General features: G+C 40.6%; 1 protein-coding gene across 4 annotated transcripts in view; it reads left to right on the top strand.

The window, feature by feature from the left end:
• Window positions 1-22,259, top strand: part of VGLL4 (vestigial like family member 4) — a 1,022,072-nt gene that overhangs the window by 701,797 nt on the left and 298,016 nt on the right. Inside the window, exon 1 of one of the 4 annotated variants that reach the window (XM_044078065.1) lies at window positions 13,394-13,439. The exons of the other annotated variants lie outside the window; for them this stretch is intronic. The gene's annotated coding sequence lies outside the window, so the exon portion shown is untranslated. Of the gene's footprint in view, window positions 1-13,393; window positions 13,440-22,259 lie in introns of those variants that run through there. 4 annotated transcript variants of the gene reach the window in all.

Below are 22,259 nucleotides of genomic sequence, written 5' to 3'. Positions count from 1 at the left end.
CATGGTTGAGGGTAAAACGGTACACACCACTTATCTAGACCCGGCCAAAGCTTTTGACACAATTCTCCACTCAGGGATCATAGATAAACTTACTGATGTAGGCATAACCCTCCCCTACATTGTCAGGTGGATAGCACATTGGCTCACTTACAAGACGTATGTTGTCTGGATAGGTGAATCCACTTCCAATAAGAAACCTGTTACTAGCGGTGTCCACAGGGCTAAGTACTGGGACTCCTCCTGTTTGGTATATACTTCTCTGAAGTTAAGGCCAGTACTGGAGACCTCTGGCTTACCAAGGTCACTGATGACTGTAAGCTGGGAGCAATCATTGAGTCCCCAAATAATGTTGACGTACTATAAACGGACCTAAAAATGACAAATGACTGATGCCAAAATCATGGTCTTAGAGTAAATGCTAAAAATTGCGTAATTATACCTTTCAGTAAATCAGATATCCCTGCAAATTATAATATTGAGAGTGCACCCTAAATGTAGACCCAGTAGTGAGTAACCTCGGAACACAGATAGTAACTTAAACTTTGACCACGAGATAGCTCATCTTACAAGTAAAAGCATGGCATCAAGATCAAACCATGAACACACATCAATTTGAGTGGCCCCAGAAGTTTCTCACTAAAAAAAATACAAAAAATAAGGTACATGTTATGCAAACTGACTAAAGACCCTATCTCTTTACTCAATCTGATATCATTTATTGAGAGGTGACTTATGCCTAACCTACAAGGCATTCTCTGATCCAGCCCTGATGAAACTGTTACATATTCGCAAGAAAAAAATTATACAAGGGTTAAGCATTCCATGGACCAAAATCTTATTTGTGAATCTAACAGAACTTGATAGAGAACCAGAAAAAAAGCACCAAAGAGACCGAGGATACTTCCTTTGAATAAAAAATAGATAAAACCATCCAAAATAGATCATGTTGAGCGCTTTCATCAAAAATACATGACTTCTTCAGAACAACCAGTCCAACATATGCTTTACATTTAAATACTTTCCACCAATGGCTACAAACCAATCAGTTAATTCATTAATTAATTAATTAATCAACCTAGAAGCTGTATTTAAAGTATCATATTAAAAAAATATTTGTTTAAAAATATATATGTTTGTATATATATTATTCCATAATTACATTCTCATGTTTAAAAACATTTTTTTTTATTAACAAGTCTTAGTAAAAGTTTTCCTGTGTGAAAACAATAATTATTATAATAATATATTCTAAACAGCAGCCTTTTGTAATATAACAATGACAAATTCATGAAAACATACATTAAAATAACACTAAAACCTATTTGATTTGATTAGCCCTGTCTTTTAACACTGGGAATATGAATATGTGGTCATTTAAACCAGGGGGAAAGTTTGCAGCCAACCTAAGTTACCACATTAATTCCCTTTTGCATAGATTTTTCCAATCCCCCCCCCCCATGTCCAAACTCACTATATCAACAATACCAGACTTGAACCCAGTGTATCCGCTGCAATCCTGACTATGTCTAAAAAGGGCATTTGTCTCCTTTTGATGCTTGATCTCATATAGATGCTCATATATCCTGCATTTAATGGCTCTCTCAGTTTTCCCGATGTAGAACCCATTGCAGGTGTTACACAATGCAATGTAGACTATACTATTAGTGTAGCAATTCCCTTTCCTCAAGTATATGACACTACAAGTTCTGTTACTTAAAGTTACCGAAGGTACCTGCAGTATGTACCCACATTGAGAACAGCGTCCGCAGGATTTGGTATTTCCCCCACCATGGGATTGATCCATCCTAAACTTCTCCATGTTTAACTTTATTTTGTTACCTACTTTCATAGAAAAAATCGGTTTCTCACCGACTTTCTTGTAAATGTCATTCTTCTTCTTCTTCTGTCATTTTTTTCCCGGTTAGGGGTTGCCACAGCGGATCATCTGTCCGCTCGTGATTGGCAGTGGAGTTTTACGGTGTTGAGTTGCCAGCCCGGCGCCCAACCTTCTACAGAAGGCACACACACGCACACACTCACACCTAGGGCCAATTTAGAATGTCCAGTTCACCTACTGCATGTCTTTGGGATGTGGGAGGAAACCCACGCAACCACAGGGAGGACATGCAGACTCCGCACAGAAGGCACCCCAGCCGAGAATCGAACCGGAGAACCTCTTGCTGTGAGGCAGCAACGCTAACCGCTGCACCACCGTGGCCGCCCTTTCTTGTAAATGTCATTATTAACCTTAAATATACCCCAGTTTATATATAATATCTGCTTGATCGGTTGGACAAAGGACTATATTGATTGACACATGCCTGGTTATAATTTTTAATGTTTGTACTCAAAGAGGGCGTTGTGTTCTGGTTCACCCCCAACAGTGTTAAATCCACACCCAACCTCATCCATCTTAGACCCCATCCTGATATTTACACTACCCAATAAGGGTTTAGATCTTTTCCCCCATTCATCAAAAGTCTCCTTCATAATAGGTTCCACGATATGGGGGGGGTATCCTCTCTCAAAAAAACATGTTCTTCAATATATCAAGTCCATTTATTACATCTTCTCTGTCTGAGGTCATTCTGGCCACCCTAATTGCCTGACCCTTAACTATACATTTTTTCTGATTTTTAGGATGATGACTGAGATAATGTAGATAGGCATTTCAAAAGGTCGGCTTGCAGGACACATTAGATTTGAAACCACAATTAGTCTTAGAGATCTTCACATCCAGAAAACTAATTTCTGATCTGTTGGCCTCATAAGTGAACTTCAAAAATTGGGTAGTATGGTTTAAATACTCAGTAAAAAGGGTTATATCTTCTTCTTTCCCCTTCCATAAAATAAAAATATCGTCCAGGATTCTTTGGTATGATACTATATCCGCCCGGAATTTGTTGTTAAACACAGGGGTTGGGAGGGTGGCCTAATGGTTAAGGTGTTTGCCTGACAAACACAAGGTGCAGAGTTTGAGTCTCACAAGAGATAATTGGCTAGGCTTAAAATGGCTCGCAAGGGCAGTTAGCCTAGTACGAACCTATGAACCTATGAACCTATGAACCTACTGTACCTCCCAGCCCAACAAGACCAAATTAGCATATAAAGGGGCACAGGCAGCTCCCATGGCAACACCTTATTTGCTGATAATACTTACCCTCAAAATATATATAGTTGTTATCTAAAACATGCGTCATGATTTCACAAATAAGTTGGAGTTGCCCAGGATCTAAAGTGGAGCATGCCTGTAAAATGCCTTCAAAAAATTCCATCCCCTCAATTCTGAGAATGCATGTAAATAAATCCTGGACATCTATAGTTAAAAAAATTACCTCCTCAGACCAAAGTTCCGGCTTTAACTGTCCTAAAAAGTCCCATGAATTCTTAAGAATATGTGGTATACCCTTCAATGTATGTTGGCAGAGATTATCCACAAGTACTGCCAAATTGTGTGTTTTAGACCCACTTTCTGCCACTATGGGTCTGAAATGTGGAGAACGAATACTTTTATGGATTTTGGGTATACAAAAAAGTCCGGGACCTTAGGATGGGTGTTAACAAGAAAATTGTATGTTTCAGATGTAATTATTTGTGATAATAAATATTCCTCCAGGTAACCATCTATACGCTGGTAAGCAATATTTATTTGGTTTCTAGAAACCTGAAGGTAGTTCTTTTCATCGAACAACATCCCCTACATGATGTTGATATAATCATCAGTATTAAACACCACATTATACCATGACCCCCCATTAATATTCCAAAACGTGCACGCTGATTGGCCAGCGTGCACGTTGTAAATCGACTTATACTAATGGAAAAAGGTCCGGTCGCCCGGACTTTTTCCATTAGTATAAGTCTCTTTTAAAACACTGTCTCGTTACGTTAAAAGAGTTTAACATAGCGACACAGGTTTAAAAAAAGCAACAGAGATCTCCGTTGCTTTTTTTAAAGCTGTCTCGCTATGTTAAACTCCTTTAACATAGCGACACAGTGAGTAAAAAGCAATGGAGATCATTTAACATAGCGAGACAGGTTTAAAAAAAAAAAGCAACGGAGAAAGCAAGATCTCTGTTGCTTTTTACTGTTTCGCTATGTTAAATGGGTTTAACATAGCAAGACAGCTTTAAAATAAGCAATGGACATCTCCGTTGCTTATTTTAAAGCTGTCTCGCTATGTTAAACCCATTTAACATAGCGAAACAGTAAAAGCAACGGAGATCTTGCTTTCTCCGCTACCACAGCTCTGATGTACTGCATAGGCATGCGCAGTACATCAGAACTGCCGCGGATACCAGCCAGCTGCGGAAGGGCAGCAAAGAGGCATTATACAATGCCATTATTTAAGTAAAGTAATTATTTCTTTTCTTAAATAATGTCATAGTGTAATAGCAATAACCCACTTCTGGGTGTGGGTAATGCGGGATTTACTCACGGTTGTCTTTGTTTGGTCCCTCGGGCTTCGCCCTCGGGACCAAACCACGCCAACCGTGGGTAAATCCCGCATTACCCACACCCAGCTGTGGGTTATTGCTATAATTCCACCCCCTTTGTCTGGGGCCATAATCCTTGAGGTCCTGTCAGCCCACAATTCTTTCATTAAAGTTCTTTCTCGTGGATTCAAATTAGAATAGAAGCTCCTTTCTTCTGCCCACAAATCATATATTTCCTCCTTAACTACCTTTTCAAAGGTATTTACCAAGGGGTGTAGGGGCAGATTATATATGCTATTTTGCTTAACACCAACTCTTTGGTAAAAACCTGTAGAGCCATAAGAGGCCTCAGGAAACATTACCTGAAAATTCAATTTTCTGGTGTAAAGATGTATATCCACCATAACATCAGCTAAATCCGAAACTTGTGTAGGGACAAATTTAAACCCTTTCGGAAATAGACGAAAAATTCCTCCTTAATTTCTTTGGAAGTGTAATTATAAATGTTAAACCCACAATAAGTGTTGACAGTATGGACATTAATTATTCCATCTCCACTCAATAGAAGCTCCTGCCCCTCCCCCGGTTGCCAAATCCTTTCCATGGATTCCTCTGATTGTATGAGTCTTTCCTTTCCATATTCCTGTTGGCTATTCTTTTCAAGCGTCTAGGAACTTGAAAATCCCCCATGTTGGGGCCACTATTGACTTCTGTGCTGATGTAGTCCCCACCTCCTTCGTCACCTTCATAGGTATCGCCCTGTACCAAATCAACATGGGACATTTCATTCTCCCTTACATCTACCCTTCTTTCTGCAATTTTTATTAGTAAAATTAGTAAAACTAAATTTTATTAGTAGGATATACTTTGTGGAGTTCATACTGTCGTATATCTCAGTTTAACTTTAGTTTTTTCTTATGAAATTGTACGTTACAGTTGTTTTCCACTCTATTAATTACTTTAGCATACAGTCCCTCATATTGTTGGAACAACAAATCTTCTAATAAGCTATTATTCATCCCATCTAACTCCTTTTCCAACTTTACTTTCATTTGCTCCTGGTAACAAACTACCTTGTCCAACAATTCTAAGCCCCACTTGTCAAACAAATTCCCAAAATCTTTAATAATTTCAGTATCGTAATATAAACCAAAGGGAAATTTAAAGACACGTAAACCCTGTGGTACAATTTTCAAACTAATACACTCATTAAAATATATAGCTTCAATTTGCAACGTTTTGTACTTGTAAAGTTTCTTTTCAAAGGCAAAAATCAATTCCTTCAATAAATTATACACAGGAATATTTAGTAGTTTTTGGTTAATCACTTTCTCATTAGTCACATTTTTAAGATCTTGAAAGTTGTAGTTCTTTTCAACAGATTGTCATACCTTTTAAAAGTATCAGCATCCTGCACCAAAGAATGAGCCATTTCACTTGAATGGCAAACAGAGGTTGGCTCCCCTGCCCCCTATATGTACAGCCTGTGAGGAATTAGTATTTACAGTACCTCTTTTGGACATCTTTGGTGGACTCCCAGAAGGTGTACCATTCTCCAAGTGTATTAATTCGACCTCCTCTCCATAATAGATCGCTCCGTTGACCAAGGAAGCTGAAACTGTGTTTTGTGGATTTGAAAAACCTCCACCCTGTTGAATAACATGCTCCCGCAACATGTTATTGCTGCCATAATGGATTTCAGCTGCCGTAATAACATCATGGCATTTCGTCCATTCACGGACCTCTCCATCAGATGGAATGGGGGTTTCCTCCTCATCATAGGAACCTGCTTTCCGTTTTTCGTTGATGCAATCTGTCTCTGGGGTTCGGGAATTACCTACTTGCGCCCCATGCCTGGAAAAAAGTTTGAGCAACTTCAAAACCTCTCCTTTCAGTTCAGCAACTTCTGGAACCAGAACACGATGCCCTCTTGAGTACAAACATTAAAAATTATAACCTGGCATGTGTCATTCAATATAGTCCTTTGTCCAACCGGCTCAAGCAGTTATTATATAAAAATTGGGGTATATTTAAGGTTAATGACATTTACAAGAAAGTCGGTGAGAAACAGATTTTTTCTATGAAAGTAGGTAACAACATAAAGTTAAACTTGGAGAAGTTTAGGATGGATCAGTCCCATGGTGGGGGAAATATCAAACCCTGTGTACGCTGTTCTCAATGTGGGTACATACTGCAGGTACCTTCGGTAACTTCAAATAACAGAACTGGTAGTGTCATATATTTGAGGAAAGGGAATTGTTACACTAATAAGTTAGTCTTTATTGCATTGTGTAACACCTGCAATGGGTTCTACATCGGGAAAATTGAGAGAGCCCTTAAATGCAGGATATATGAGCATCTATATGAGATTAAGCATCAAAAGGAGACAAATGCCCTTTTTAGACATAATCAGGATTGCAGCGGATACACTGGGTTTAAGTTTGGTATTGTTGATATAGTGAGTTTGGACATGGGGGGGATTGGAAAAATTATCTATGCAAAAGGGAATTAATGTGGCAACTTAGGTTGGCTGCAAACTTTCCCCCTGGTTTAAATGACCACATGTCCATATTCCCAGTGTTAAAAGGAAGGGCTAATCAAATCAAATAGGTTTTACAGTGTTGTTTTAATGTATGTTTTCATGAATTTGTCATTGTTATATTATAAAGGCTGCAGTTTAGAATATATTATTATAATAATGTATTGTTTTCACACAGGAAAACTTTTATTAAGACTGGTTAATAAATGTTTAAACATATGAGAATGTAATTTTATGGAATAATATATATACAAACATATATTTTTAAACAAATATTTTTTGAATATGATACTTTAAATACAGCTTCTAGGTTGATTAATTAACTGATTGGTTTGTAGCCATTGGTGGACAGTATTTAAATGTAAAGCATATGTTGGACTGGTTGTTCTGATGAAGTCATGTTTTTTTGATGAAAGCGCTCAACACGATCTATTTTGGATGGTTGTATCTATTTTTTATTAAAAGGAAGTGTCCACGGTCCCTTTGGTGCTTTTTTTCTGGTTCCTGGTATTTTTATTGCACCAGCACACCAAACTGTTATTAATAGAACTTGATAGAGAGACAGATTTATATCCCAAAGACTACCTGCTCTGTGGAATAAACTTCCCCTCTTTGTAAAACACAGTCCATCCCTCACTCTCTTCAAAAAGAGTTTTGATAAATGGATGGGGAACCATAAATTCACTCCCAGGGTACTGTCCATGTCCCTTATGAACAGAGGCAGTCTGTAAAATGACTTAGGGCTCCAACATCCAAAGACCTACTACCCTGATACTATTCCTTCCCATGTCTGGGGAATTAAGGTATAATATTTTCATATCCTGGTTATTGGGCAGCCACGGTCGTGCAGCAGTTAGCATTGCCGCCTCACAACAAGAGGTTCTCCGGTTCAATTCTTGGCTGGTGTCCCTTCTGTGCGGAGTCTACATGTCCTCCCTGTGGTCGTGTGGGTTTCCTCCGACATCCCAAAGACATGCAGTAGGTGGATTGGACACTTGAAAATTGGCCCTAGGTGTGAGTGTGCTCGTGTGTGTGCCTTCTGTGGAAGGTTGGGCGTCGGGCTGGCAACTCGACACCTTAAAACTTCACTGCCAATCACGAGTGGACAGATGGTCCGCTGTGACGACCCCTAACCGGCAAAAGCCAAAAGAAGAAGATTGTCATATCCTGGTCATTATTAGCTAGGCTCGTAACGACTCTTGTGCCATTAGCTATGAATATATATATATATATATATATATATATATATATATATATATATATAATATGTGTGTGTGTGATACATATATATATTTATATATAAACTTAAAACCTTCACAGGCACAATGAAAGAAATGAATGCAGATCCCAGTAAATGAGCACGTTTTCGTTCTTTTATTATCCAAGAACTTCTTCAGAAAAGAAAATGTATAAGAAATATATATTTATATGTGTGTGTGTGTGTGTGTGTAAATATATATATATATATATATATATATATATATATATATATATGCTTTGGGTGAATTTACTAGGCTTTATAGGCTTTGAAATAATGAGGTAGATTTTGATAGAGACGTAGGTAGGACCATGGAAATGTTTAGAAAGAGGAGTTTTAGTAATGAGATATTGAGGGAGAGCTGGGAGAAATTTAATAAGAAAAGTAAGAATGTAGGAGTAGGCAACCGGCAGAGAGATATCACTAAAGATAAAAGGGAAGTCATATATTTTACTGCTACTTATAGTAGTTTTAGTCTGGTGCTTGTGAAATTGTTGCACTTTTATTGAGGTTACATTACACAATTTCAAGAGATTAGTGAAAATATTAAAGGGATATCAACTACCTCTTATAGGAGAGGTAGAAATTTGAAAGATTTTTTAGTAAAAACTAAGGTAAAAATGAATAAAAATCTTAGTGAGTATGGAACAAGTAGTTGTGGAAGGTGTAAAGCCTGCAAATATGTTATACAAAGTTTTAATAAAATTAACAGCTTGAATTTTCAAGCTAAGGGCTGCTTTAGTTGAAATACAGAGGCCATTATTTATGCTCTTGTTGCCCTTGTCACAAGTTTTATATAGGGCAAAGCAAAAGGGCATTTAAGGTTAGATTGTTGGAACACTTAAGAGACATACATAATATCAAAAAAGAAAGTTCTGTAGCGATGCACTTTAACCAGGTACATGGAGGAAATAGTGAAGGATTGAGAGGGTCCATTTTAGAAAGAATTAATGTTTACACAGATGAGGATGAATTTTTGAAAAATGAAGTATTATTTAAAAGAGTCTGTTTATATTTTGAAATATAATACAATAATCTCGAATGGGTTAAATGCAGAAATAATCTCAAATGGGTTAAATGTAGAAATGAACTGGTGATTTTTATTGAATGATGTCAAGTAATTGATTAATTGTTTTATTAGTTTATTAATGTGGATATATAGAAGGGCAGACACGGTGGTGCAGCAGTTAGCGTTGCCACCTCACAGCAAGAGGTTCTCCGGTTTGATTCTCAGCTGGGGTGCCTTCTGTGCCGAGTCTGCATGTCCTCCCTGTGGTCACTTGGGTTTCCTCCGGGTGCTCCGGTTTCCTCCCACATCCCAAAGACATGCAGTATGTGGATTGGACACTCTAAATTGGCCCTAGGTGTGAGTGTGTGCGTGTGTGTGCCTTCTGTGGAAGGTTGGGCGCCGGGCTGGCAACTCGACACTGTAAAATTCCACTGCCAATCATGAGCGGACAGATGATCCACTGTGACGACCCCTTACCGGGAAAAGCCGAAAGAAGAAGTAGAAGATTTTATATACATATATATATATATATATATATATATATATATATATATATATATATATATCATTGGCCCCCTTTTCCCATTTTTTTTTTGATGTGGTGTCGGGGTATCGTGTCACCAGTCGTCAACTCTCTCGACTAGTAAACAGAAGCCGAGTAAATTACTGTTTTTGCAAGACTGCACCAGTGAAAAACACATTTAGAGACATAATTAGAACACAGTGTGAACCAGTACCAAAGTACACAAATTTGTAGATGTGCACACTCAAGAACACATATTCATATGCATACCTACAATACATACTATACATACAGCCAAGTGTACCACTACCCACACCTACTGTCGGGTAAAATATCTACGGACTCTTCTTCCCCTTGGCCCATATGGCAGCCATGACAAGTGGAACACTTTTAGGGCTGCATCACTTGAAATTACTGTTGGCAGGCACACACCATCCTGGTCCTTTGTGTTGCATTTATTATGGCAAACAACCTGCTTGCTGGGTGTCAGTATCATAGCAAAAGAAGCTTAGCCCCCACAACCCCTTCACCCAAACGAATGAACTGATAACAGTTAATCATCCTGATCCATTCTGACTTTCTCTTCCAGTACTCAGTCACAGCTGGGGTCTAGTCTCTCTGGACCATGGAGCCAAGATCTCCAGCAAAATTATTGACATGGTTTAGCATATCTTCCAGCCTGCTTTTAAGGTTATGAGAAAATAGTTAATACATATTCTTTCTTATTTTGTCTGCAATTCGCCTTTTGTAGAATCGATGTTTGCACTGGCGTATGAGTTGAAATGTTTTAGTAATCATGCTAACTGGGGATTGCTGTTTAATCTTCAAGCTAGACTAGACCTGTTTGATAGAGGTTTCTCAGTTTTATCCTTTTGCTTTAGTTGTATGTCTCCAAATGTTTGACGTTTTTCTTGCTCTGATTTGTAAAGTAGTGTGGGTATATATAAATATATATTTTTTTAGTACAAGGTATTGTTTGCGAAGACTGAACTGTTATTTCCCTTTTACCTTTGGAGCTTGCAGGAAGTATCATAACAGGAAGAGTTGAAAAGAGGCCTTATGGCAGGCTCTAGTTGTGACCCAGGAAGTCTTGTATGATGCATAACATAATAATGTCCATGGTGGTAAACCATGACAAGGTTTGAGTCAGCTGAAGGCATACCTCTCAAGTGTACCTCATTTGGGGTCTTAAAAAGTTCATGTTCCTCCAAGTTCCTCAAATGTTCCACATTGAAAGACTCTGTCACACATTCAGCGTTAGGAATTTTTTTTAGTAAAATCCATTGTAAATAGAAATGAATCATATAAATTCATTAACATATCTTCTTTATTAGTAAAACCAGCAAATGTAACCATCCTATGACCTTCCTAGTTGAAGTTGTTAGTATGCCATTAGTATGTGTTCCACATTTTGCCCATTTGTTCCACATTATGAGGGCTAGTGTTCCTCATTTTACAGATCGAAGGTTGAGAGCTATGGCTGAAGGAATGGACAGGTTAAAATGTGTGAATCTGGCATATCTGTGGAGTTTGTCAGAGCAGTGGCCAGGATTCAAGTGTTGTAGACGGAACAGAATGAAAGTATGGCACAAAACACTGCCACCATAAAGTTGACAGCTCAGGTCACTGACTTGCTAAGTAAAGTCAATAGTATTAGCTGCAGCCAACTGTCACAGAATGTCAAGTGTAGTGTATGACAAAAGAATGCCAAAGAAACTGAAAATTAAAGTGTACAAAACAGTGGTCAGACCAGTACTACTGTATGATGCAGAACATGTTGATGAGTGGATGGGAAATAGAAAATTCACCCCGGGGATCACTCCAGTGGCTCTACTCGACAGAGGCACTGGAAACTAAGGTCGGGTGGCACAATGCCAGGCTAATCCTATGGGCTAGGCTTGCAAAGGCTTCAGGGCCATTAGCCTAGTACACACCTATGAACATTGACATAAAGGCAGAGCAGTTGACAAAGCTAGATGTGATGGAGATTAAGTGCCTAAGATGGGTGGCAGGATGCAAACTGTGGGACAGACGAAGAAATAAGGACATAAGACCCGACACCAAAGTAGCTCCAATTGCAAAGAAAGGTCAAAGAGAACAGATTACAGTGGTTCAGGCACATGCTTAGGAAAGCAGAAGAGAATCTGGTGATGAAAATTTGGGATGGACAGGAAGAAGGCAAGAAGAAACTAGGGCAGCCAGCAAAGAGGTGGATGGATTATGTGAGAGAAGACCTGCGACAGGCAGGCATGAGTGTCCAAGAAGGTAGGAGAATGACATTGAATGAAGAGAGATGTGTCCAGTTGACATGACAACCTGACCCCATGTAGAAAATGGGGAAAAAGGGGCTGATGATGATGATTAGAGAGGCTAGATATGTGGAATTATCCATTTCATGGATTTTAAAAGGCTTTGAAACTGGACTTTGACAAGATTGCATGTGAATGCTTATAGACTGCTCTTCTGTCTACCTGAATTGTAGAAAAAATGGCTTTAGAGGTATGGTTTTATGTCTGTTGTCACTGTAGTATCTCAACAAATTGTAGACCACAACCAAGAAAAGTAAAAGATGTTAAATGTATTGGACTTAACCAGAACATCTTGCAAATTTGGTATTTATACTTAAGCAGAGGAGAAGAATGGGCTGCGAGAGTGAGGCAGTGGGCCTCAAGAACTTGTACTCAAAAGCCTGGCTCTGTGGCGTAGAGAGATTTGAGCCCTGATTGGATCCCAGGTGCATGAGTTTGATTAGTTTGGCAGTGGAAGCGGTGAGAAAGAGCAGCAGTTGTTGGCTTACTCATGCTGATGGGTGGCTAAGGCTTCTGCCTGTGATTTGACGCACACACTGAGATTGTGGTAGCACCGTAATTGTCCGGTAACATAACATAGGAGTTGAATTACAGCAGCTTCACCCAGTTAGGATTCCCTTCCCCTAATTAGCATAAAAATCCCTTAGGTGTCTGTGAATGATGCAGTACCAGGATATCCTGATCTTCTCTGTGCCCTTTGCCACCTCTGGCACTTAAAGATGGCTTCTTCTTCTATCCCACTTGAGGATGTCCAGTCTGAAGTGGCAAGTCAGACAGATGTTGGTGAGAGTTTAGAGATGATGATCAAGGAGAGACTGCATGGTACAGCTGCCAGGAGAAATAATATGTCATTTCTTTTCCCCACCTGTAATTACCTTCTTAGTCAGGCAAAGTGCATGTTTTCATCCAGCAAAGTGGTGTTTGGAATGTGTTCTTAGGCTAAATAAAATGGCTTACTGTGAGCATGAGTAGTGTTTTATATGAGATGTTGATAATTTTACCAAGACGTCTGTGCTGTGTTTTGACTTGTGTGCCTGAAGAGCAGTGCTAATAGATGGTTTACAGTTAATGTATTGTATGCTGCCTTTTGAATGTCAGTTTTCTAGCAATCACAAGGAAGTAAGAATATAAAAAAACAGTGTTTTTTTAAATTGTGGTTCCCATCTAAGTAAAAAGATTCAGTGGAATAATAAAAACAAAATAATTAAAAACTAATTATCTTACTTCACTTGTGTTATAATCCTTCACTGCTTTAATGTTTTTGTCAGCTGTTCATCTTCCCATTGCATCCTTCTGCAGATGCCCCTGAATGAGGGAATCCCTTTTGCTGAGTCCATGGAGAATATCCAGTCAGAGAATGAATAAGTAAGTAAATACGGCCAATGGAATGACTTCCTAGCCTAAAACAGAATTACACAGTAAATGCTGGTATTTTGGGAAGCTCTTTGAATCCTTTCCAGCTTAGGGGCACCTTCTCAGTCACTGTTCATGCATGCCTGGCATTCTGAGTTGCTCCTTTAGTTTCAGACCCTCACAGCTGTCTAGCAGACACACATTTAAAATAAGACACAGACTGCTTTTCAAAAGAGTAAGATAAAAATAAAATGCATGCGTATTGGAGTATGCATGTCAGTCAAGAGCAGTTTCTAGTGTTTCAGTGCAAGGCAGATAGAACAGTACAAGGAAAAAATTTAAGTTTTGATGGGGGAAAAAGTAGTAACACGAATGAAGTTAACAGCAGGAAGATGAGAAGAATTAGCAGTTAAAGGGGAGTTAGCACAGGCTGGTGCACATGTGTGTGTAAGAATCGCAAGAGGCTTAAATAGTGGAAGACAACAAGTTGTTTCTCTGCATGGGGCACACATTGCAAAATGTAGTTTTCCTGTCTCATGGTTTGGAGGATTTGGGGTGCACTTAAGAGAAAGAGAGATCAGTAGATTGGGTTGACTAGTTTTGGGGTACATACATGAAATAAAGAAGAGAACAAGAAGTTGCATGTGGAACGATGAAACAGGCATTATGACAATGTGGTGGTGGTGGTGGACTTTTTTGTGAAGTGAGATGATTGGATTGCAGGGGGGGGGTTAAATATGGATAAGAAGACATCAACCATCTGTCTAGCCTAGGTAAAGCAGCAGAGTACATTAAATACCATATCCACAAAGCCTTAATGTTAGAGAAATTAGTTTTGTCAAACAAGTAGGCTTAGATATGTACAATAGTCAGGCTAACAGTGTGCTTTAAAGAACAGCAGCATTCTCTGTGGGGAATCTTCGATACTTAGATACATTGCTGTTTGTATATTTTCCATTCTTACTGCAGGAGGAATGTGTTTATGGAATCTGTTGAGCAACAACTGGTTAGAAAATAAAAGTAGATGTTTTTCTAGACTTTTTTCTCTTTTACCCACCTTGTGTGTTAATTATCAGCCATTTCCTGGTCAATTGTCCCATTCGTTCCTCATCACTGAGGTGAGGGTCAACAGGGATGGGCCATCATTCAGACAGTCATCAGAGGCAGCTAGAGGGTTTTTCCTGCTTTTTGCCCTGTCTCTCCACTTTTACCTAGCAAAGACTGGTTAGAGATGTACAGTGGGCTGAAGGTGGAGAAATTCCTCTCACTTTGGTCCATTCCATCCAAACAGCCCTGCCTGTCTTGGTCTCACCATAATCAAACAGGAAAATTCCACCACTAAGTGTTTCTTGAGTGCAGACATGCCTCCCCATTCCATAGGAGATACAAGTGGGCCATGCTCCCTTAAGTTGCCCCATCCCCCAGGAGAGATAAGTGAGCCATGCTCCCATATCTCCTCCCACTATCTCCCTGCCTGCCTGGCCCCTCCAGTCCAGAGGCTACAGGTCTCTGTTTCTGGGATTGCAGTTTGGGTTGAATCCTTCTGTAGAACTGAGCTAGGCAGGTATTTTTGAAATTCTGATGATTTCCATTTTAAATTTAAATACCTGCATATGTGCTTTTGGACATTGAAAAAAAAATGTTTGTTATCTACTGATTTAATGTTTGTCTTTGCCAGCTTCACAGTGTTCATGTCTCTAGGGGACAGCACATCTTTCATTGGAACATGATGTTCATCGTGTTTCACTGTTGCAGTTATTACACTTGGGTTATCCAGCTGGCAGGCTACCCGCAGTCGGCCTGAATTCCAAAGTCCTGGTCCGGCGTCGGTTGCTGTCGCCTCTTCCCTGACGTCAGTGTGCCAGGGGTATAAAAGATGCAGCCGACGCCATTTTCTTCAGTCTGTCTTGCCGTGTGGTGCCCGAAGCAAAAGCAGTTTGCAAGTGCCGGTCGGCCGACTCCTGAGATTTTCAAATCGAATTTCAGATCCGAAGTCTTCATTAAAGCTAAGTACGCCATTGGGGAAACTTTTTTTCTTGCTCCAGACCAAAGTCAGAAAAAGTTAACAATTGTATTTCTTGTGGGAAGCAAATACCTCATAAGGATTTTCATTCTTACTGTATTCCTTCCCTAGGCCCTGACCACAACATTGCTAGCTATCGGTTTTGTGCTAGATTTAACCAACGCACTATTAAGCATCGGTACGATTTTGCCTTTCATTACTTTGGCCGAAGATTTAATTATATAATGCCGTTGGAACAGCCAACGACCGGAGTTTATAAAAAACGCAAGGAAAAGGACAGGCATCCGAGGTCCAAAACCGACGACGAAGCCTCCGCTAGGCCGTTCGCCGGATCTCAGTGAGGTGCTTTCGCAGCCCCTGACGCCCGCTACCTCAGAGCCACAGGCCACGTGGAGCCACTAGGCCTCTGGATACTCAAGGTATTGGACACTCGGAAACTATTCCCTCAGATGGGCCTGGAGCCGCTTAGCAGGCATCAGCTTCTGAGGGTGTTTTCAGACCTACACAGTTATATGTCAAGCAAACCTCAGCTTCAAAGGCAAAGACTAAAACAGCTCTAAAGACAAAGAAACAAGTACAACATTCTCCTGGACAGACTTCCATGCCTAAGAAACAGATGCTTAAAATGGCCGAATACCTAATTACTTTGATCAGAGGTTCCCATCCCCCTCCTGATAAGAGGCCTAGGCAAGAGACAGAATATGACTCTTCTGATCAGGTTTCCATTTCCTCTGATTCCTCTTCTGAACAGGTACTCTCTTCCTCCCTATGAGGATTCTGATGCTGAAGAATCTATTCCTTCAGCCTCTCCTCCTGAGGATTATTCTTTTGGGGAAACCCTGCATACCATGAAGGGCATTTTCACTGGGAGAGCCAGGATTACTCAGAATCTAAGAAAAGGCTCAGAGACTTTCTTTTACCACCTCAGCACAGACCTCTAGCTATTCCACCTGTTCTAGACATTGTAGATGTATTTTCAGAGTCCGACCTGTCTCCTGACTCTCTACCCCCTACACCTGTTAAGCCAGACAGATACTACAGGGTTCCAGACTCTCATAAATTTCTATATAAAAACCCTGCTGCTGACCCAGAAACTATTTCTCAGGGTCCCAAAGAGGTCAAGACTTCCACTGCAAAAAACCCTGCCCCTCTGATAGGGATTCTAGGGCTCTGGACGGATGGGGGAAAAAAGTTTACACTTCTGCTACCTTGGTTATAAGGGCTTTAAATTGTCAGTTTCATATGCTTAAATATCAGCAATACTTAATGTCACTGCTAAAACAAAAAATGTTGACAAATTCTGAATGTTCTGATAACAAGGAAATGCAGGATTTGTTGCATGCAGCTGAACAAGTGGGAAAGCATACTTTGCAATGTGGTTTTGATTCACTGGAGGCCTCTTGCAGGGCCGCTGTCACGGGTTCTGTCATTAGAAGGTATTCTTGGTTAAAGGAACAGAATCTGCCTGATCATGTTAAAGCAAAATTATTGGATGCTCCATTACAGCAGGATACTTTGTTTGGTGTTAAGGCAGAAGAGGTGTTGAAGAAAATGGAGGATAAAGCGAAATCTATGCAGACAGTTAAGGATTTCCTACAGGTACAGCCACCCAGATTTAGCAGGAACTGGCCTTCTAAGAATTGGTCCTTTCCAGTGTCAGACAGGCCACAAAGAGGCAGATACAGACGCCCTAGAGGCAGATCCCAACCCCAAGATACAGGCCTAAACAATTGGGTGCTTCTACCTCCAAAAGTGGAGAAGACAAATCACGGCCATACAGGAAACAGTCCCAATGACTTTCCTCTGCCAATGCCAAACACTTATCTTTTGGCAACACCCTTAGGGGGAAAACTAGCACTTTTTTCACAAAATTGGCACATGATCACACAGGACAAATGGGTCTTGAATATAGTGTCTCAGGGCTACAGGTTCCACTTTCACACCCTTCCAAAGACAAAAAGTATGCCAGACCTGCCACACAATCAATGGGCAGAGGCAGAAAAGCAAGTTTCATCCCTCATGGACATGAGGGCTATTCAGCGAGTACCACAGCAAGAGCAGGGACAAGGATTTTACTCAAGACTTTTCTTGGTACCCAGAAAGGACAAAGCCTGGAGACCAATACTGGACCTGTCTATTCTAAACACTTTTCTGGACGTTCCAAAATTCAAAATGTTGACTCTGCAGCAGCTTCTGCCCATGCTGGGGAAGAAGGCTTGGCTTGTAACTTTGGACCTCAAAGAGGCATACCTGCATGTCTCAATCAGATAATCTTGCAGAAGATACCTCAGATTCATAGCTGGTTCAATGCACTACCAATTCTCTGCACTGCCCTTTGGCTTATCTACTGCGCCCAGAGTCTTCACAAAACACCTGGCACCAGTAATTGCTTTTTGCAGACAAAGAGGAATACAAATATATCCTTACTCGGACAACTGCCTTATTCAAGCAGAGAACAAAGACATTCTACTACAGCATCTGGCATTTGTAAAAAGATTACTAACAGGTCTAGGGTACACAGTAAACAAAAAGAAATCAAAACTTGTACCCTTTCAAGAGATAATATTCCTGGGTGCAAGCTTAAATACAACTGCCCAGATGGCTTATCTCACACCAGACAAACAAAGGCAACTGACTTCTTACTTCGAAACTATGGCAACAAAGACCCAGTTATCTGCAAGAAAAATTCTGCAGGCTTTGGGCTTCATGGCATCCTGCATTCTGCTAATTCCATATGCAAAACTGCATATGAAGAAACTACAGTGGTATCTAAAAAGTGTTCGGACTCAACATTGTCACAGCCTGGAAACATTAATTACCCTCATTCCCTGCCTGCAACAGGAGTTTCGATGGTGGGCACAGGCCTGTCACCACAACAAGGGACAGCCATTCACTTTACCCACAGCCAGGCAGACACTAACAACAGATGCATCAGATTATGCCTGGGGGGCCCACATGGCAGGAAAATGCATTCAGGGCACATGGCCCGCAAGCCAAATGCATCTTCATATCAATCTAAAAGAGATGCTAGCTGTACAGAATGCCCTGACTGCCTTCAAGGGTCTACTTTATCCAGGACAACTGCTGATAAGGACGGACAATACTACAGTCATGTGGTACATAAACAAGCAAGGAGGCACACATTCCTACCACCTCTGCAGACAAGCCATGACTTTGTGGAACACAGCATTGACTTATCAAGTACACCTGCAAGCACAATTCCTGCCAGGAAATAATAAATACTCTGGCATATGAACTAAGCAGAAACCTCGTGGATCCTCACGAGTGGAAACTAGATCCACAAATCTTCAGCATAATAACAGGTAAATAGGGATGCCCAGACATAGATCTATTTGCCTCCCCTCACAACTGCCAGCTACAGAGACTCTGCACAAGGACTTACCACAAACAAGCATGGAAAGTGGACGCCCTATCATTCAGTTGGAAAACCCTTACAGTATATGCTTTTCCTCCACTGCCTCTCCTCCCCAAGGTACTCCTAAAGGTCAGACAAGAGAAGCCAAAAATGATACTGATTGCCCCAGACTGGCCACGCCAGCACTGGTACCCAATCCTAAAGAACTTGTCTCGAGGCCCAGCCTGGACATTACCTCAAATTCCTCATTTGCTGACCCAACAAAACAATCAAATCCTGCACAACCAACTCCGAACCATCTATCTGGCTGCATGGCAGATAATGTAACCATTCAGAACACACCACTCTCTAAAGCAGTTATGAATGTTATTTTGGAGGCCAGGAGGCCCAGCACCAGAAAATCTTATGCAGAAAAATGGAAGAGATTCTGTGCTTGGAATCAGGCACAAGGAATGGACATGTTTGTACCAAATATTCCTCAGATTTTACAATACCTAACTGAGATGCTGGACAAAGGCCTATCCTTCTCATCAGTTAAGATCCATGCCTCTGCCATTTCAGCTCATTACAATACGGACCCACCTATTTTTTCACATCCACTGCTAAGGCAGTATCTCAGAGGGGCCAAAAACATAAGACCTCCAAGGAAAGCCCCAGTACCTGCATGGGACCTCAATTTTGTCTTGGAAAAGCTCACACTGCCTCCTTTTGAGCCAGCCAATTCAGCTGAGATAAAATACTTATCATGGAAAACAGCTCTGCTCCTAGCAATAACTTCAGCAAGAAGAGTCTCAAAGTTACAGGCACTAATGGCTGTGGAACCTTTTATTATTTTCCATCCGGACAGGGTTTCTCTAAGGACAAACCCAACATTTATGCTAAGGGGGAGAGACTTCTGCATTATTTGGACATACACAGAAAGCTACGCTTTTAGTTGGACTAAACTAAAGCTTTCAGAAAGACTGAGCAACTCTTAGTGGCATATGCTGCAGGATCGCAAGGAAAAGCTATTTCAAAGCAGACTATTTCAAAATGGATAGGCCACTGCATTCGTTTCTGCTATTCACAACATGGCAAATCAATGCCTAAGGGCATTAGGCCACATTCAACCAGAGCAGCAGCCACTTCAGCAGCCTTCCTCAGAGGATTACCAATCAAGGGCATTTTGGAGGCTGCAACTTGGACTTCAGTGCACACTTTTACAAAGCACTAACACTTACCTCTTTACTCTAAATCCAGAGCAGGCTTTGCCACTGCAGTTCTGCAGGGCCTCATAGCCACTCCTAATTCTATTTAGGCCCAGCCATCCAACCTCAGCTTTGGGATTCTACCCAAGTGTAATGACTGCAACAGTGAAACACGATGAACATAGTACAGTTGTGTACCTACCATAAATGTAGATGTTTTCACTGTTGCAGTCCAGGTTACCCTCCCACCTTCCCCCTTTTCATTGCTGGGACTTATCTGTACTTCTCTATTCTATACAACCTATGTGGTGTATTTGATTGTAGATGAAGGTAATGTTTATGTTAGTGCATGCTTTTTTATGAGCAGAATGTTTAGCCTACCCTTTTGGGGGCACCTGACATCTGGGGCAAGAAAAACTGAAGAAAATGGCATCGGCTGCATCTTTTATACCCCTGGCGCACTGACGTCAGGGAAGAGGCGACAGCAACCGACGCCGGACCAGGACTTTGGAATTCAGGCCGACTGCGGGTAGCCTGCCAGCAGGATAACCCAAGTGTAATGACTGCAACAGTGAATACACTCGAACATCTACATTTATGGTAGGTACACAACTGTACTTTCTCACCCCTATACTCTTAATTCCAACTTTTCCTCCCTATGCTAACATTTTGTAGGCAAAGTTATCTCCTATAACTACTGACCTAGTTGTTTCAAACTAAGCCTATATTAACATGGCACTGACAATAGTAGAAGCTTGAACTAAATGCTGCTTACCACTGAGGCCTTCCCAACCATTGCAGATGTATACTTCTGTACGATTACAGCAACATGGTTCCAATGTAGTGACAATAATGTTTGTCTATCTGCTTTCAGTACCTAATGCTTGTTTAGCTCTGTCTCTGGTGGGATCATGTTTTTTTTTTTAATTTAAAAACTCAGCTCATGTGACATCCCCACTCTGGACCAGTAATTAAGGAGTCTGAAACCTCACCACTGACACTGGAGAGGGATGTCCGCTTGGAACAAAAATGGATACACCCAGTATTTCCAGATGCAGCTGTGTGCATCAAGCACAATTTCCCTTAAGAGCATACAGGGAACACACACAGTCTGGGGTCTGAGTTGCTCTCTCTCTCTCTCTCTCTCTCTCTCTCTCTCCCTCCCTCCCTCTCTCCAGGTCCCCAGTAAGAGTTGAGTCCTCAGCCGAGTATCCAAACCAAGTCCTCCAGCACCCGCTCTGGAGCAGGGACTTGAAGAACTGGTTTCACAAACAGCTGACACACACACACTGAGATTTGATTTACACACACACACACACACACACACACACACACACACACCCCTGGGAAAGACTGGCACAGATTTACTAGCTATGCCTGCCTCCTTCTGCCCAGACTGTAAGGTAGTTACTGCTACCAGACACTTCAATGCCAGCTGCTCTAAGGCTCTTACAAGGGTACCCAATTATACTGAGTGAAATTAATATTAATACAAATGATAGTGTTTGACCAATGCAGTAAGGCTTTCAGGAGTGGCCATGGAGTCGCCAAATAGATAGAAGTACTCTCAAAGGTTAAAATGTTCTCTAACGTACCAGACACACTGTAAAGTTTAAATATATTTAATAATAAATAATCAAAGAATATGAAAATACTAAATATCTAGTTACAATAAACACCATAGTTTCATCATAGGAAATATTAAAATAACACAGATGAATAGATTCACACAGATAAAGAAAACAATACTTAACTGATCTCACTATATTTTCCTGACTTCTCTAAAGAATTACTATTTCCTGGTTCACTTACTAGAGCAAGACAAGATGAAGTAAGTAAGGGGTCCTTCCTTGTCAGGTTCCAAAAACAGAGTGCTCAGTCACTGAGAGACTAATATTATTTCAGAGTTGGTTATAGAATGACATCAGATCTGGTAATTTAACTCTGTTTCCCTCACTACCTTCATCACTAGAAGCTGTTATGATTTACCATATATGTGTTAAAATACATATCTCAAGCTTTGCTAAAGTTTATTTTACATCTGGAAGCTGTAAAACAAGTTTAACCCTTCTGTTCCTACAAAGACCAACAAACCATGCTTCTTACAGATGTTGCATCTCTTCTCCTGTCATAGCTGGCAATACCTCTCATTGTCACACTTCACAATTTAATTAATCAAGATAGTAACCTAGTACCCCTTCGTAATCCCAGTAACTATAAGCAAATCTGACTTCCATTTCATGACC

The sequence above is a fragment of the Protopterus annectens genome, chromosome 7.part0, assembly GCF_019279795.1.
Source record: "Protopterus annectens isolate FY-2018-M chromosome 7.part0, PAN1.0, whole genome shotgun sequence".
Classification (NCBI taxonomy): Eukaryota; Metazoa; Chordata; order Ceratodontiformes; family Protopteridae; genus Protopterus; species Protopterus annectens.
Note: the sequence above shows the minus strand (reverse complement) of the source record. Positions and strands in the feature narration are given on the sequence as shown.